General features: G+C 40.2%; 1 pseudogene; it reads right to left on the reverse strand.

The window, feature by feature from the left end:
• Window positions 1-6,940: 6,940 nt before the first annotated feature.
• On the reverse strand, window positions 6,941-7,857 carry LOC100341889 (nucleoporin NUP35 pseudogene; annotated as a pseudogene).
• Window positions 7,858-18,453: the final 10,596 nt, after the last annotated feature.

Consider the following 18,453-nt stretch of genomic DNA (forward strand, 5'->3'; position numbering starts at 1 on the left):
TCTATCTGGGAGACGACAAATTCAGGGGCTCCTGCAATCTCCTCACGTTTGACACTTTGTTGGAATGAGGCACAGAACTAATTCTATATGGTTTATAGTATTTTATATTTATTTATAATACATTATTTAGTTCATTATAAAGACCACAAATGAGGCATTATTAAATGAAAAAAAAAATGCAGAAGACAAGTTTGGGAAGGTTCCAAATGCAGAGTTTCTTTGCTCTTTCCCCTTGAAATTAAGGTTTATCATCTTTATAATCAGGAAGCTTCACTGAGCTGCTGCATGTGGAGTTCTTGTTGGGGTTATATTAATATTGGGTCAGAGTGTCCTCTTTGCCAGGTTTCCCACTGATGCTCCAAACTCAAAAACCAGTTATGCTTCTTATTGTTTTCCCTGATATTTCCCCTGCTTTGTGCTTGAACAGTGAGTTTTTATCATATTTCAGTTCCTGCTGTCTTAGTAACACTGCTTAGAACATGACTGCCCTATGGCTGCCTGATTCCAAGCCTCATCTAGTAGAACTTGCCTCCCCAGCATTTCTATGCAGCAGCTCTCTCCTATCTAACCCATGAATCTTTCTCCAGATCTCTAGTCAAACTTGAGCATTGCTCCTGACTCCTTGGTTGGCTACCTTGAAATAAATTTTCACTTCTCAGAAGACTGTGGCATTGGGGGCTTGGCCTTTTGATGTGCATGGGCAAGTGGTTTCAACCTAATCCAGTAATGTCACTATACGGTGACTGATTGATGTTAGTTATGTAGTTGAACACACTCTCCACTTTCCTTGAATTCCCTGGCATTTGGGGTGGATCAGAATTCCAAACCTTTAAACATGTAATGGGTCTTTCCAGTGACAAGCACGCATCTGGAGTCATCCTACCTTATTAGCATAAATTCAGATATGATCCAAGGGAATTCTGAACAACCAGGCACTTCTATTCTTCAGAAAATACCAATGATTTTAGAAAATCCAGGCTAGTAAGCTGGAATAAAGGCCAGATTCTTTGTTACCCAATGAATGGGCTTGAGCACTTCATTTGCTTTGAGATCTTTGGAAGTGAATGGGTAGGTGGAATGAAAAAGGAAAGCACAGCTCTCTGCTGTGGCCAGGGAGTGCAGTGGAGGATGGCTCAAGTGCTTGGGCCCTGAACCCCATGGGAGACCAGGAGAAGCACCTGGCTCCTGCCATCAGATCAGTGCAGTGTGCCGGCCGGCCGCAGTGCGCCGGCCGTGGCGGCCATTGGAGTGTGAACCAACGGCCAAGGAAGACCTTTCTCACTGTCCACTCTGCCTGTCAAAAAAAAAAAAAAAAAAAAAAAAAAAGGAAAGCACATTGAGTAAAGACTTATCAGAGTCTTTTTGGACCAAGATGAGGATGAGCAAGCCTGCTGTATTTTGTGATAATTGCTGAAGAGCTCTCAACAATAATTTCCAGTGGTGCATTTGATTCTCATACATGAGTTGCTGACTCCAGTGTATTGGTGCTATGTGTGATAGTAGTAGAGTTTGCAAGCAAGATTGCAGATGCTCAGTAGTCTGGCTCAGATAGAAGGAGAAGGCTTGATGGAATGAAGTTGGCATAAACACGACAGCAGAAAGCCACAAAGTCATTCTCACAGTAGCCTGACCTTGCATTTGTGATTATTAATAGTGTATTTAATTTAATCATTAAGTTTGTATTAATACAAAAACACTTGTTATTGGAAAATGGAATGCAATTAAAGACATGAAACTGGAGGCCTCAGTGACGTAGGCTGTTGGAAATTTGAATTGGAATCAGGAACTGCAAAGATATGTAAAGTTGTTTTAATTTTCATAGAAACAATGGTTTGAGGGCTGAAGAAAAGAGCAACATTTTCTTTTAAAAAATTGAGGTGGAAAGAAAGAAGTGGCTTTTATTTGTCAATTAGGACTACATAGCTAAGTTTTTTAGGTCCAGTATAAATATGATATGCCTCTACCTTCAGTCCATGGTAAAGGATTTTTGATTTGTTCATTCACTGTTCTTTCCTAATTACCTAGAACAAAGGTAGGCACTCAATTTGTTGTGTAGTCTTAAAGCATAGCACATATATGTATGTTTATAAAGTATATTTGTATATACTAAACCATTATGTATTCTTTTTAAGTGTATGTATATTTGTTGAATGTGTTTACATTTGTTGAATGAGTCTCAAAATATGGTGGTTAAGATTTTCAGCTTTGAATAAAGCAGATGCAAATTGAAATTCTGACTGCTATCTATCAAAGATGTGTTACTTTGGGCAAGCTGCTGGACCCATATAACCCTCAGATAAGGTATCAACAAAACATGCATAGAATCAAGTTGCCCAGCCTTTTACTAGCAAGCATTCCAAAAATGGTAGATACTTACAACAAAAACAGTAATATTTTACGTTACTATTGTTGATTAGATTATCATCTCTAATTTTCTTCACAATTTCAGCTGTTTAACCATCTTACTTTCATCAAAGAAATTTTAAGCCATCCTATACCCCATTATTATTTAAATGCTTTATTTTTCTTCATGAAAATACATGAAAGGGATGTGTTGAAAATTAGCATTCATATTGCGACCTCGTTTCCCCTGCCAAGAAACTTGCCAATTACTGTTTTTCTCTAAATCATAATTACTCCACCACCGCTCATACATTTAAACAATCAATGCCATTATTAAGTCCTCAGTCAAAAATATCAAGATGAAAATTATCTGAAGGCAGAGATAATTGTTGAGTAATATTTCCAGTTGTATAATGTGTGTTCAGCAATTTATAATAGTGTCCCCCAGTGTTTATGCTAATTAACTACAAGAAAAATAAGAAAACTCCAGGGTTCTATTTACCTAGAAATCACTGTAGCACTAATAAACAATAAACTAATTCCAGGCCAAGATTGCCAGAAATTACATATGGAATGAGTGATGAAAAGGCCTGCTGGTATAATTAACAAAAGCATTTAGACCCTTGCAATGCAAAGTGTTCTGCATTCATAGCATTGGCATCATCTGGGAGCTTTTTAAAAATGCAGGTTCTCTGGCCCTATCCCAGTACTACTGAATCAAAATCTGCATTTTAATGAGATGCTCCAGGTGATTAAAATTTGAGAAGCCATTTTGTAGATTGTTTAAAAAAGACATACAGAATCAGTACTGTAAATCCTTTTTTTTTGTACAGTGCATTCTTAAGATAAACAATTTCTATAATACCAAATCAAGGCCATATAAAGTAAAAAGGAAATCACAGTCTCATCATCTCATAGAACTCAGGTCATCTATGGATGAATATGTGCAATTTTATATAAAGCAGACCATGCTGCAGGTGCTGCTTTGTAACATTCTTCCCCCCTTCTCAAATAATAATACATCAGGCTTGTGTGTCTAGGACAATAAACAGAGCTGTATGTCATCATTTTAAATGGCTGGGTAGGATTCATGGTTTTTGTGTACTCTTGTTTATCAATGTCCTATTGATTGAAAATTAGGTTGTTTTCAATTTTATGCTATTATACTCTCTAAGTGGAATGTCTTTGTGATATGTCTCCTTGCTCTAGTGTATTTATTTTCTAAGTCCATGAATATTTGTCATTTGTAACAAGTTGCAAAGTATTATAGAGTGACCGATATTCTTTTTTTTTTTCAAAGATTTATGTATTTATTTGAAAGGTAGAGTTACAGAGAGAGGGAGAGAGCTCATCACTCTGCTGGTACACTCCCCAAATGGTCGTGAAGGCCAGGGCTGTTCCAGGCCAAAGCCTGGAGTTTCTTCCAGGTCTCCCAATTGGGTGGTGGGGTACAGGGACTTGGGAAATCTTTGATTGCTTTCCCAGGCGCATTAACAGGGAGCTCGACTGGAAGTGGAGCAGCTGGGACTCGAATCAGCACCTCTATGGGATGCCTGCACAGCAGGCCTGCATTTTAACCTGCTATGCCACAGAGCCAGCCCCAAGACCTGGATTTTAATCCAGGTTTGTTTTCTACTAACTGCCCAATTTGCCGTAGCAATTTTCACATTCATAAATGAGAAAATTAGAAATTATAAATGTTTCAAGCTTTTCAGTGAAAATAGTAATATTAAAAGTGTTTCATATTTTATATTATAAAGTGTTTTGCAGAGAATTTGTTTTTGCTTTCAGGCATTAATAAACTGTGTTAACTACATTTGGCATCAAATTTTATTTGTGTTTCTTGAGTTGGTATAAATTTGATAGTTGGAAAACCTGGCCCAGGGAGATCCTAGCTGCCAGAGGGCACTTAACCTAGCATTACATGTTTACTGTATTTGAGAAGCTGTGGAACATTGCTTTTAAATCTGACTTCGATATCAAGCTATTCACAGCAAGCATCAGGTCCAATTCTATTATTTGCTAACCATGTGAATTTGGGCAGAATATGAAAAACGTTTTTAGCTTTTTCTTCATCTGAAAATTGTTTATATACAGAGGCTATAGGGCCTCTGTGTGTGTACTGTATTTGAAGACAGTGCCTGTTCTCAGAGCAATGCTTGACACATAGTGCTCAGTAACTTTTAGGTATTAGTTTAGATTTTATGTAAAGTTGTAAACTTCATTCCTCTTTAGAAGCTTTCAGAATTATGAGAGGATGTATAAAAATGCTCTGATGCCCCCTTTAAATAACACAATGAAGACCTGATGGTAGCCAAGACCTAAGAAGATCTGGATCACATATTCAGTTATTCTGAATGTTTCTTACATTCGCAGAGCATGGTATTAGATTAGAGTAGGGTTATCCTATCCCAGAATTTAAGATTATGTAGACTACAGGATTTATATTGTTCTTAGGTGAGAAAAATAGGGTACTGGGAAGAATTAATTTGCCCAGGTTGTGTAGTAAGCTACTATCAGAATGGCGGTTGATTTTTGGTCCTGGCCCAAGCTTTAGCCTCCAGCATCGAAGCTCACTAAGGAGGAATGTCGTGATTAGGGATTTCTGGGTGTTCTGGTCCAGTGACAAATCATAATTTTTGTGAGGAGCATAAATAAGCAGCTTAGAAAATATCCAAATTGACAGATTATGCAATTACCCTCACTAGAAATCGGAGTAAAACAGTATCAAATGCTGTTTATGACCCATCAAATTGCCATTTTTTAAAATGCTAGTACTTAGATAGCAATAGACCACAGAAATCTCAATTTTGCAGTAAGTATCAAAAATTAAACAAGTTCAGTTCCTTTAATCTAGTATTTCTTCATATCCAGATTTATTTTAAGTTAGTGAAAATATGACATACCCATACAAGAATAAATATTAAAATAATATATAAAGATATATAATAAAGTGATCTACATCTTAAATACAATTCATATAAAATTCCAATGCATTCTTCACAGAAATAAAAATATTCATGGAACCGTATAACATCTTGAGTAGCCAAAACAACCATGAAGAAAAAGAACAAAGTTGGAAGCTTTACACTATCTGACTCAGAAACTGCTACAAAGCTCTAGTAATCAAATTGGCATAAAAACAGATAAATATGCCATTGAGACAGAACATGGGGATCAGAAATAAACCCAGGTGTATTCAGCCAACTGATTTTCACAAATGTCAACAACAACAGACCATGGTAAAAGATGGTCTTACCCATAAATGGTGTTGGAGAAAATGACGTTAGGGATATCCACGTGCAAAAGATTGAAACTGAGTTCTTACCTTACACAATACTCACAAAAATCAACTCAAAAGGGATTAAAAACCTGAGTGTAAGAGTTGAAGCTACAATTCGCAGAAGAAAACATAGGGGGAAAGCCCCTGGACATTGGTTCTGGCAATGCTTTTTTTGGATAAGATACCAAAAGCACATGCCACAAAAGCAGAAATAAACAAGACTGTCTCAAACGGAAAAGTTTAAATCTAGCAAAGAAAATAATTAACACAATGAGAAGGCAGTCTCTGGATTGGGAGGAAGTATTTGCAAACCATATATCTGACAAAAGATTAACAACCAAAATATATGGAGAACTGACACAAGTCAAGAGTAAAAAACAACAAAAAAAGAATGACCCAATAAGAAATGGGCAGGGATCAGATTAACCATTTCTGCAAAGACATAAAAACATCTAACACATATATGAAATGATGTGAAACGTCAGCAATCATCAAGGAACTGTAAATAAAACACCACAGTGCAAGAACATTTTTCATCTGTTAGGATGGCTTTTTTCGAAAGGTAAGCTTTAACAAGTGATGTTGAGGAACCCTTGTGTGCCGTCGGCAGGAATGCAGATTGGTGCAGCCAATCAGGAAAACAATAGAGGAGTTTGGAAATTAAAAATGAAAAATAATTACATTTTATTTATTTATATTCATTTTGTTTGAAAGGCAGAAAGAGATCTTTTACCTGCTGGCTCACTCCAAGTGACTGCAACAACAGCAGAGGCTGGGCCAGACTGAAACCGGGACTATAAAACTCAATCGAGATTTGCGACATGGGTGGCAAAGACTCAAGTACAAAGCCATCCTTTGCTGCCCTCCAGGATGTGCATTAGTAGGAAGCTGGATAAGAAGTGGAACCAGAATTTGGACTTGGGGACTTTGCTAAGTGCTGTAGGCACCACAAGCAGCATCTTAACTGCTGACCCAATTGCCTGTCCTTAGGAATTTTTTTTTACCAGTTAATTATTTAATTTACAGTAATCAATGTGGAGTTTTTATGCTGAAGCATGCACTATTACAGAGAGCACACAATCCTATTCATAGGGATTTTTAGTTTTCTTCAAAATGTCTCAAGAGCTTTTAGAATGCAAGCTACAAATAGGCTGTATCCTTACATAAAAAAAGCTTCTGAAAGAAGTATGAGATAGATATCCAATACTGCCAAGAGTTGCTATATAACTAACCGAAGGAAACTGGCAGTACTCTGCTAACTGTTTTAGTGTAACAGCCTCCCCTTTGCTCCTTGAGTTCTTAGATCTTATTGTACTAACAGCTGAACTTGAACTCTATTGTTTTGGATACAAGACTTTCATCTTTTTTTGGCTTTTTTTTTTTTGTCAGAAATATCCTGATAGTCACTAGTAGAAAGCTTTGTAGGCTGTAGCAAGTGGTCTCATGGTAGAAATCCTGGGAGCACTCCCAAACTGTGCTGGTGTACCTAAGGTTTTGATCGGTGGTGTAAAGGCTAGAGACAGAGATGACAAAGCATATCTGTCACTGTTTTCCATAACACTTTTGTCTATATATGGTTTCACACCAGTCATGATGGATTCTCCAAAAATTCTCTCATCTTTCCTTAAGGCTTTCCAGGCCTGCAGTTTACACTGATAATGAATATATATCCAATTTTCTATGCTAGACATCACATTTTAATATATTCCCATATTGTGCAAACTGTAATATTATATAGGAAGCAGATGCTTGAGGAAACCCAAACGCAGTCACCAAGTATCATCCAGGTGGTCTTCTGAAAGCAGGGAAGTTCCTTGGTTTTAAAAAGGTTCCTCCTGGACAGGAGACAATGTTGAATTTGGTGGCTACCCACGGAATATCTGTTGGACTAAACATTGTCCTGTTCCTAGAGTAGATGTGGTAACTCCAACAACTGCACTTTGTGTTACTGAAATGTTTAGCTGTCTTCTCATAGTTAAAGATATTGATCCAAGTCCTGGACTGGAAATGTCATCATATATACTTCTAACTGGCGGAGCTCCATTTTTATCTTGAGGAGCAGGCACGACCAGTTGTGGTGGTGACCCACTTGTAAGTAAAGGTGATCTAAGTGATTGAGGTTGTGGAGTTACAGGAACTGGCAAATCCCCCATTAAAAATCCAGGTAAGAACTGGGCACAAGCTCCTGGCTTGGGAGATGTAGGTGAACCCAGCATCATTGGTTCTGATGCCATAGCAAAGGCTACCATTGCCATAGCGGCAAGTACATTTATTCTAGGACCCTCCCAATTTTCAAAAATCAGAAATTTTTAAAAATATTAAATTTAGAACTTCAGGGGATTCCAATTCAATCCCATCAAGGTGGCATGTACCAATGCCATCTCACTAGTCTCAGTGATCAATCTCTGTTCACAATTGATCATAATGATAGGACTAAGAGCCAAAGGGATCACATAAACAAGACTAGTGTCTGCAAAAACTAGCTGATAGAATAAAAAGGGAGAGAACGATCCTGTCGCTCCCCGTCTTTGTGGAGGAACAACACAGGACCCTGCGCTGTTCTTTTGTCTGCTCGGCCCTTCCCGGGTTTGCTGCTGGTCCTTCCCGGGTTGGCTGCTGGTCCTTCCCGGGTTGGCTACCGTCCCTCCACCTCCGTGGAAGGGCGGTTCCCCCTGCCACATTCCCCACTTCCGCGGGGGAGCGGCACACTGCCGGCCGGCTCTCTCGGGGGCTGCACAGGTGTTCCTTCAGATAGATGTTCCCCTTAGATGTTCCTGGTGCATGCCGCCTCTCTCCTCCTTTATAGTCCTCCTCCGCCAATCCCAACTCGCTGCCCACACGCCGAGTATGCTGCTCTCCTCCAATCAGGAGCAGGATCAGCTCCTGGAGGTCATCACTCAAGTTGGCAAGAGGCAGCTGCGTAGAAGCTGTTTCCTCCTCTCCCAGCGCCATATTGTGGGAGAGCAGATGCATAGAATAAGTCTTAATTCCAGTAACTTAGTCTAGTCCGAGTTGCTCCCCACAGATCCAACATGGGAAGTGAGATACACAGCAGACCCATAGAATGGCAGATGTCCTAAACAGCACTCTGGCCTCAGAATCAGCCCTTAAGCCATGTGGATCTGGCTGAAAAGCCCATGAGAGTATTACAGGCATGGAAAGCCAAGACACTCTGGGGAAAAAAAAAACCTAAATGTGAGATCCCAGTGGAAAGAACGGGTCATCAAAGAAGGAGGTACCTTTCTCTGAAGGGAGGAGAGAACTTCCACTTTGACCATGGCCTTGTCTAAATATGATCAGAGTCGGTGAACTCAGGGGGCTTCCATAGCCTTGGCAGCTCATGACAAGAGCCTAGGGTGATTACTGATGCCATAAACAAGAGTGTCAATTTGTTAAGTCAACAACAGGAGTCACTGTGCACTTACTCCTCATGTAGGATCTCTGTCCTTAGTGTGCTGTACATTGTGATTTAATGCTATAACTAGTACTCAAACAGTATTTTTCACTTTATGTTTCTGTGTGGGAGCAAACTGTTGAAAGCTTTACTTAATGTATGCTAAACTGATCTTCTGTATATAAAGAGAATCGAAAATGAATCTTGATGTGAATGGAAGGGGAGAGGGAGTGGGAAAGGGGAGGGTTTCGGGTGGGAGGGATGTTATGGGTGGGGGGAGCCATTGTAATCCATAAGCTGTACTTTGGAAATTTATATTCATTAAATAAAAGTTAAAAAAAATTTAGAACCATCACACAACCCAGAAAGCCTTCAGGGTTTATACTTTGGGGAGATGATATCACTACCTTATAAAGATGTCTTCATTCCTATGTTCAATGTAGCATTTTAACACAGTATGAAAGACTATAGAAATGTCTGTCAGTGGATGACTGGATAAAGAAATTGAGGTACATATAGATACACAATAGAATATTATCCCTTAAAAATGGAGAATTTTTTATTTGCAATAACATGGGTGAGCATAGAGGACATTATGCTAAATGAAGTAAATCAGACACAGAAATTAAAATAGTGCATTGTGGGGAGCAACCGGACTAGACTGAGTTACTGGAATTAAGACTTATTCTATGCATCTGCTCTCCCACAATATGGCGCTGGGAGAGAAGTAAACAGCTTCCGCACAGCTGCCTCCAGTTCAGCTAATAAACTGTAGGACTTGCTCCTGATTGGAGGAGAGCAGCGTACTCGGCGTGTGGGCAGCCAAGTTGGGATTGGCAGAGGAGGACTATAAAGGAGGAGAGAGACGGCGTGCACCAGGAACATCTAAGGGGAACATCTACCTGAGGAACACCTGTGCAGCCCCCCGAGAAAGCCGGCCGGCGGTGTGCCGCTCCCCTGCGGAAGTGGGGAATGTGGCAGGGGGAACCGCCCTTCCACGGAGGTGGAAGGACCAGCAGCCAACCCGGGAAGAACCAGCAGCAAACCCGGGGAGGGCCGAGCAGACGAAAGAACAGCGCAGGGTCCTGTGTCGTTCCTCCACGAAGAGGGGGAGCGACATAATGGTGCCGTGACTCGGATATGAAGCCTAGGCAGGGTTTAGTGTCGCTCCTCCACGAAAATGGGGAGCGACAGTGCATGATCTCACTTGTATGTGGAATCTAAAAACAAAATTGAACACATGGAAAGAAAGAGTACAATATTAGTGATGGCATGTTTGGGGGGGCAAGGAAAATGGGAAGATGTAGGTCAAAGGGTACAAAGATTTGGTTATGCAGGATGAATAATCTAGAGATCTAATGTCAACATGAGGAACATAGCCAATAGTATTGTATTATATACTGGAATTTGCTATAGAGTAAGTTTTAGGTACTCTTACAAAACACACACATAAAAGTAACTATATGAGATTATGGATAGGGTAATGTTGGTAATGTAATTAACTATAATGATTACTTCATTATATATATATATATTAAAATGTCATGTGTGCTTTAAATGTATGAGTATACAATACAAGTGAATACATTGAAAAAAAAAAAGGCCATTCCATCTGGCATGGTTTATCCATGCCTTGTGATATCAGACAACATCAAGGGCAATGGAGACTGCAAGATGTTTGTCTTTTGTCTATACTGACTACAAGTAAAATTTGTAGATTCAACCAGGTGTATAGTAGCTATGAAAGGTCCTAACACTTGACTCTCTTTAGAAACCAAAATGTGGCCGGCGCCACGGCTCACTAGGCTAATCCTCCGCCTAGCGGCGCCGGCACACCAGGTTCTAGCTCCGGTCGGGGCGCCGGATTCTGTCCCGGTTGCCCCTCTTCCAGGCCAGCCCTCTGCTGTGGCCAGGGAGTGCAGTGGAGGATGGCCCAGGTGCTTGGGCCCTGCACCCCATGGGAGACCAGGAAAAGCACCTGGCTCCTGGCTCCTGCCATCGGATCAGCGCGGTGCGCCGGCCGCAGCGCGCCAGCCGCGGCGGCCATTGGAGGGTGAACCAACGGCAAAGGAAGACCTTTCTCTCTGTCTCTCTCTCTCACTGTCCACTCTGCCTGTCAAAAAAAAAAAAAAAAAAAAAGAAACCAAAATGTACCCCTGTTCTTTCTCTTTTTTCTTCTGGAGGAATCCTTTCCAAACTTTCCCAACACATTTGCCCGAAGTAAGCAAACTGGGTTTCTGCTTGAACAAACGTGGGAGTGTATTGGCCTTATTTACTACACAGACCTGTGGCTTTCATCATTATCCTACTGTTTTGGAGATAGGGATCCTTAACAGTTACTGAGAAAGAAGCAGCTCAACTGATCATACATCAGAACCTAAGTCTATTTTGTTTCGATTACTCTTTTTGTGCCCCCAAATCAGGAATTCTGCAGCATTTTCCTCTTATGTTGCCTGTTTTCCCACAGTGTATTGATGATCTGTGCAGATTTTTAAAAACATTTATTAAATTCATTAATTTTGTGTCTACTAACTAACCTTGAAAACTTCATTTTCAAGTACAGGGATTCCTTTATTGATGTTACTGCCCAATTTCATTTGCTGCAGAATAGAGTTCTCATAACAATGATTCCACATCTGATCAATTTCCTATTCTTTCTCTGTTAAATAAATCACTGCAATCATTAAGCAGGGTGGAACATGCAGTTCTCAGCAAATATCTCCCAATGTGCAACCTAAGATAAGTCTCTAATTTTTATTTTAAAATATCTATTTATTTATTTTGAAAGGTAGAGTAACACAGAGAGAGGGAAAGGCAGAAGAGAAAGAGAAAAGGAGGGAAGGGAGAACAGAGAGAGAGACAGAGATAGAGGGAGAGAGAGAGCTTCCAATTGCTGATTCACTTCTCTATAGTGACCATAATGGCAAGGGTTGTGCCAGGCTGAAGCCAGGTTCCTGGAACTCTCTGCAGGTTTTCGATGTGGGTGCAGGGCCCAAGCATTTGGGCCATCTTCAGCTGCTTTCCCAGGCACACTAGCAGGGAGCTGTAGGAAGTGAAGCCACTGGTGCTCTGATAAGTGATGCTGGTGTCGCAAGTGGCAGCTTAACCTACTACCCCACAATGCTTGTCCTGTAAGTCTCTATTTAAATCAGCTTTCACCACTACTTCCCACAAAGAGCTGACCTGTGGGATGGAGTTGTGGCTTAGCATATCTTGAAGAATCGCAGGGTTCTTTGTATTGCTGATTAATGAAGAGGCAAACAAAAAGTTCCCAGCGTATTGAGGAACCTGGAACCCATTTCATATGATCATTCTTTGGACTAGTCAAGAATGAAGTATTTAGGTATGTTTAATAAAATTCCTTATCAGGGATTAGACGATGGAAATCCAGTATCTGAAAAGTTTTCTTGTAGAGTTTGTAATGGAGCCAATGTTGAAATCACCTGCTACTGCATAAATGGAAGGCCTAAATCGAGGCAGAAAAGGATTAGTTTTTATTAAGAGGAAAATTCTTAGACTCACAATTTTCCTAAGTTACAAAAAAAAAAAAAATCAAGTCATTTCCAGAAGTATTGAATACCAAGAGTGGTGGGAACTTGTCAGATAATTTAAGAGATATTACCTGGGGCCGGCACTGTGGCGTAATAGGCTAAGCCTCTGCCTGCGGTGCTGGTATCTCATATGGGTCCTGGTTCCTGTCCCGTCTGATCCTTTTCTAATCCAACTCACTCCTTATGGTCTGGGGAAGCAGTGCAAGATGGGCCAAATGCTTGGGCCCCTGCACCGATGTGGACATGGAAGAAGATGTTGGCTCCTGGCTTTGGATCAGATCAGCTCCAACTGTTGCAGCCATTTGAGGAATGAACCTGTGGATGGAAGACTTTTCTCTCTCACTCTCTCTGTAACTACACCTCTTTAAATAAATAAATAAAATAATAAAATAAATAAATAAATAACTAAAATAAATAAATAATAAAATAAATAAAACCTCTTTTTGAAAAAGTTACAAATTTGGGAAATGTCAATGACAGTTATAAAGTAAAATACAGCCGAACAAAAATTCTGTTTAATTTCTCTCATTTGGGAGGAAAAGGTGAGAACTAGAAGATTTTTATTCTAGGTCTTGTTGCAGTTCATCTGGCTTGGGCAAGTCACTTAACCTCTCTTAGGCTAAGTCATTATGTTTGAAAAATGGGTTAATAATTGTTGATCTGCTTACTTCACTGCAGAGTTTGAGTATTACAATCTAAAGTTCAATCTTTGTTTATGCCTTTGTCAAATCAGTGATTAAGAATATTATATTACTATAGTTTTAATGATCTGGGATTACTTTAAAATTTACTGTAAATGGGTTAAATATTCATTTTTCCATTTGATTTTTGTTCATAGACCTTGCCTACAGTACCCATAATTTTTTTTTTTTTTTTGTGATAGGCAGAGTGGATAGTGAGAGAGAGAGACAGAGAGAAAGGTCTTCTTTTGCCGTTGATTCACCCCACAATGGCTGCTATGGCCGGCGCACTGCGCTGATCCGAAGCCAAGAGCCAGGTGTTTCCTCCTGGTCTCCCGTGTAGGTGCAGGGCCCAAGGACCTGGGCCATCCTCCACTGCCTTCCAGGGCCACAGCAGAGAGCTGGCCTGGAAGAGGGGCAACCGGGACAGAACTGGCGCCCCAACCGGGACTAGAACCCAGTGTGCCGGCGCCGTAGGCGGAGGATTAGCCTATTGAGCCGCAGTTCCAGCCAAATTATGGTCTTTTTGTTTTTTCATTGTTAAACATTTTATTTGGGCATTAAGCCATTGACTGTAATGTAAATTAAAATATATTATCTCTAAAACTAAGAAAAAAGGAAAAAAAAGGCAGAAGAAGGGAAGGAGAGAAAGAGGGAGGGAGGAAGGGAATATCATTATATCCTTAGAATTACATCTATGAATTATACTGAATCTGTTAAAAACTAAAAAAACTAAAGAGTAAAAAGCTAAAACATAGTGAAATTATTTGCAAACACAACAAGCCTTATTTTATATTTAAAATACTGACACAGTAATTCAGTTCATGAGATTTATCCTAAGAAAATCATTACAAAGAAGAAAAACCTGTTTTCAAAATACCAAAGAATTGGAAACAACTGAAAGGTGCATTAATGTATTTTATTTTGGGTCATTTATCTTAGGCGAATACAGTTGGATGTTATATTAGCATAAATTAATATTATGCAGGCATATGGTAATATGTTAACATTTTATAGAAAAATATTGTCATCATTAAAGATGGCATTTTTCTAGGAGAAAATTTTATGACATTATATGGCAAAAAGTCACAGACGTGTATTGTTAAAATATAGTAATGCAATACATTGTACATTTGGAAAACATGCAAAAGGAATGCAAAAAGGATTAAAACTGCATTCATATGCTTTATATTATAAAACTTGTGAATCAAAATTAAATTTTGAAAGGGCATTATGAAAATAGTGACAGGGCAACAAGTTATTTATTAATGGAAAGCCCCAAGTGGAAAGACATCAGCCCAGAGGATCATTTCTTTTAAAATAACCCTCCAGCTAGTTTCCAGAGCAGAGCTCATTATTTGACTAATCACTCTACAAAAGTGATTTTTTTGAGTCCTGAGGATGGAAAGAGTAAAAACTTTATTAAACTAGAAATATTTTTGAAATAGGAGAGTGTAAGACTTTCTCTTCCAAGTAAAATTCACATCAAACCTACCTCTCAAGCTGTCAGGTGCAAGTTGGCCCTACGTTGTTAGATGGAGCAGCCTGCAAGAGACTTCTGACAGAGGCAGCGCTTGCTTCCAGTGCTGGCTCACGTTGTCCTGCTCGGATGCTGGAGTTCTGACTTGACTTACTGCGAGCCATCATGTTGGAGCCTTTGTCTTCCTTGATACTCAGTTTGGGTTGCTCCACACGTTCGTCCTTGCGTGATTTCTAGACCACTTTTGCTTGACTTCTCACAAGACCTGGATCCCCAGTTCCATGCAGAATTTATGGCACATGTCCTAGTGCTACTGGGAACTCTGTAATTAATGATGTGAACCAACTCTTTGCTCCTTCACTGGTCTGAATTACTATTACCCTTGTGTATACGGAAGGAATCTGAAATGACCCTGATTTGAAACTTGGAATGTGTAATAAAATGAAGAGCAGCTCCGGTGCTTGCCAGAGTCAACAGCTGGCCCCAGTGGCTCTCAGCAGGCTTGCGCTGAGTTCACAAAATCCTACGGGAACAGTCAGGTGGCACTGAAAATGGTGACACTGCTAAACTATTAAGAGTATAGTAACATCTCTTTAGTTGCACTGTGTATTTTGCAAAATACTGTGTGGTCTAAAAATACCAACCATAAAGAATACTAGAGGCTCTACTCTGCTCCAGCTCAAGCCTGCTCCCCAACATGGGGTACACAGTAGCAAAGATGCCCATGCAGTACTGTAGCATGTCCAGTAGAGAGAATAGAGAGCACTCTGCCTCGCTTCCCTTGCTCTGTCTCTGTCATTCATTGCTGGCCCTACAGATTGTCCTGTTCCACATGGAGGACTCCTTTGGACTTGGCCCAGAAAGGAAATCAGTAACTCCTTTCTCTCTGACAGAGAAATGAATGTGTTTTGCTTCTTCCTGTGTTTTCCAGTGTCCCTATCCATTCCTCCATTGTGAGTCCATTCAGTTCCCAGTTTGATTCACGCAGGCCCCTGAGCTGTCACTGACTCCTCTGCAGTATCCTCAGTTTGTGGAACAGAACACTGCACTAGTTGTCTCAGAAAAGAAAACCAGGCCATAGCTTTACATTTATGCATGGCTTCCTTCCTGGATTCCAGCATCAAATGAAATGCCTTGGGGTAAGTGTGACTCTAAACACAAAATCTAAGCTGGTAGGCTCATTGTTTGATAATAGAAAATACTTTCCATGGCTTAGACTCAGATCATCAAATACTTTTAAGATATTATAAAAAGCTGTAGCAGGTCTCAGAATGTTCTGTGAGGTTTTTAAATATACTTCACAGAACTGAGGATGACTTTGCATCCTCTTTCTGTCAACATATTGAAAAAATGGTTGTTGTAGTTGTCACATACTCACTACGTTCTCAGTACTGTGTTGGGAGCTGTAGGGAATTTAGAGGCAAAGTAAACCATAGCCTTTGCCCTCGGAGCTTAGAATTCGTATGTGGATATTCACATAATCACAATCACATTCAGGAGGGCATACACTAAATGTCAGTTCATATGTGATAGTTACCATCTATTGAACTTCTTTACATACGTGATCTTATCATACCACAACTCCGAAAGTTCTCAACTCCCCTTCCCATTGTACGTATTATAAACGGAGCTTCAGGAACGTCAGCCCAAGGTCACATGGCCAGCAGAAGGGTGGAATCAAGGGTGTCTGACTCCAGAGCTGCGCTCGTTCCTGTAGATAAGTGGTTCTCAGTCTTCACTATGCATTTGAGTCAGAGCTTTTAAAATACAGAGATACCTGGGCCATGCCTCACTTGAGGCCCTGACAGAGGTGTATTTAAAGAGCTCTGGGTGATTATAGAGAGTTGCCAGAATGAAGAATCACTATGCCAGAACTTCCATTGTGCAAATACTGAAAAATGTAAGTATATTCTGAAGAGAGAGTTAGGTATGTAAAAATGTATAGCAAATGAGCTGAAATGGAACAATTTTCCCTAATACAAATACTCCGAACCACACATACTTACAGGGTTAAGCCTTTTGCTCCAGGGTTGCTACAGTGTTTCCCTGACTTAATCAGATTCTGGTCTGTAAAGAAAATGGAAAGGGATGAAATTCACAACATGTAAATGGTACACATTACCAGCTGCACTGTTCTGACCTCCTCATCTCACTTGAGCAGCACGACCTGGGATGTGATGAGTCAGGTAATTTATTCACCAGGCAGGAGGCTGAGCTCCAGAGTGACAGTGTGACTCGCTGAGTGTCACTCAGCTGGTGACCCCAGCCAGTGCCCACTGCAGGGCATCACTGCGACTTGGCTGCTCTCACAGTGCTGAAACTTCACAGCACTGCCACAAATTGAATGATGAGATCAATAATTAAAGAAGTTGCTAATTGAATATGGTGAAGGGTATGGCTATATTAAAAACAATCACTACTCTCACAAGTACTACTTAAGTTCATAAGACAGATGCAGCTCAGCCTGTATTATCATAATCATCCCTCTAAATAAATTATTCAGATTAGGCAATGCATGCTCATGAGCTTATAAAATGCAGATAACACATTTTTTCCCCAAGCCATTTGCTGAGGGCATTAGCATGCATTCTCTCTCCTGTTCCTCCTCCAAATAGAATGGCTTGAAACACTTCTGACCATGACCATGCGAAAGCACAAAGCACAGGAAAGCCCATCCAAGCGCAGGCAAAGCATCAACTTAGTAGCCTTCAGCAAAGCTACCTTATTTGGCTTATGCTTCCAGAAAACAAGTTGTTACAGAATAATTAATTTTGGGAAAGCAACTAGAAGAAGTTTCTGCAACAGAGCTGGGCTGAAATGCCAGATGGTGCTATCAATGAAGAGCAGATGTTTGCCAGTGAGCTGGGATCTGTGGTTTTAATTCCCAGGGTGAAATTATTTTCTAAAGCAGAAAGAGCCTAATGTTATGGGTCCCCTTTGTGGAACTGCTGTATACTGTCAACTCACTGGATGGGAGAGCCAGCTCATTCAGTGCAAGGTGGCAGAGGACCAGGTGCAGCTGCCTTCTTGGCATATTGTGGGCCATTTTGGTTTTCTAGAAAACCTGCAGGAACATGGGGACTCCTGGTCCAAGGACATTCAAGGAATCTGTTGATTGATAATTGGAAAATGGAGTAAAGGAGAGAAAGTTCCTAAATTATTAAGTTGTATCATGTATTAAATAAAATAATACTGAAGATGACTATAAGTGATATAAAAATCAACCACAAATGAAGAGGCAAAAGTTATATTAACATATAATTCTTTAAAAGTTGGGCCTACTGCAGGTTTTTTTTTTTTTTCCTGGGGAATTATCATTGCCATCAGTTACATATGAGAACATGAAATTCCCATCTTGCAGTCACCAGATCTGTATTTAAATTCTTGCAGAAACTCCAGTAGCAGCTGGGCTCTTTTGCTTTCAAGTAATAATTCAGTGCATTTAACAGGAAATGACTGAATTCAAGAAAGAGCTGGATAACTGGATTTTGGAAAGCAGATAAAACAATTCCTATTTTCCCAGTGAACTGAAGGGGACCAGGATACAGCTCGGGAAACCTTAGTGAAAAAAGAAACAATCTGAAGCTCAGATCTGAAGTGCACACAGCATGGCAGAACGCTTTCAATGATCCCACACTTGTCAAGGGTGAACAGGGAGCACATGGGTTTAGGTGCTGCTTAAGCGATTGTGGGTTGGGACCTCTGTTTTCTCTGGCTATCAC

The sequence above is a fragment of the Oryctolagus cuniculus genome, chromosome 15 (genome assembly GCF_964237555.1).
Source record: "Oryctolagus cuniculus chromosome 15, mOryCun1.1, whole genome shotgun sequence".
NCBI lineage: Eukaryota > Metazoa > Chordata > Mammalia > Lagomorpha > Leporidae > Oryctolagus > Oryctolagus cuniculus.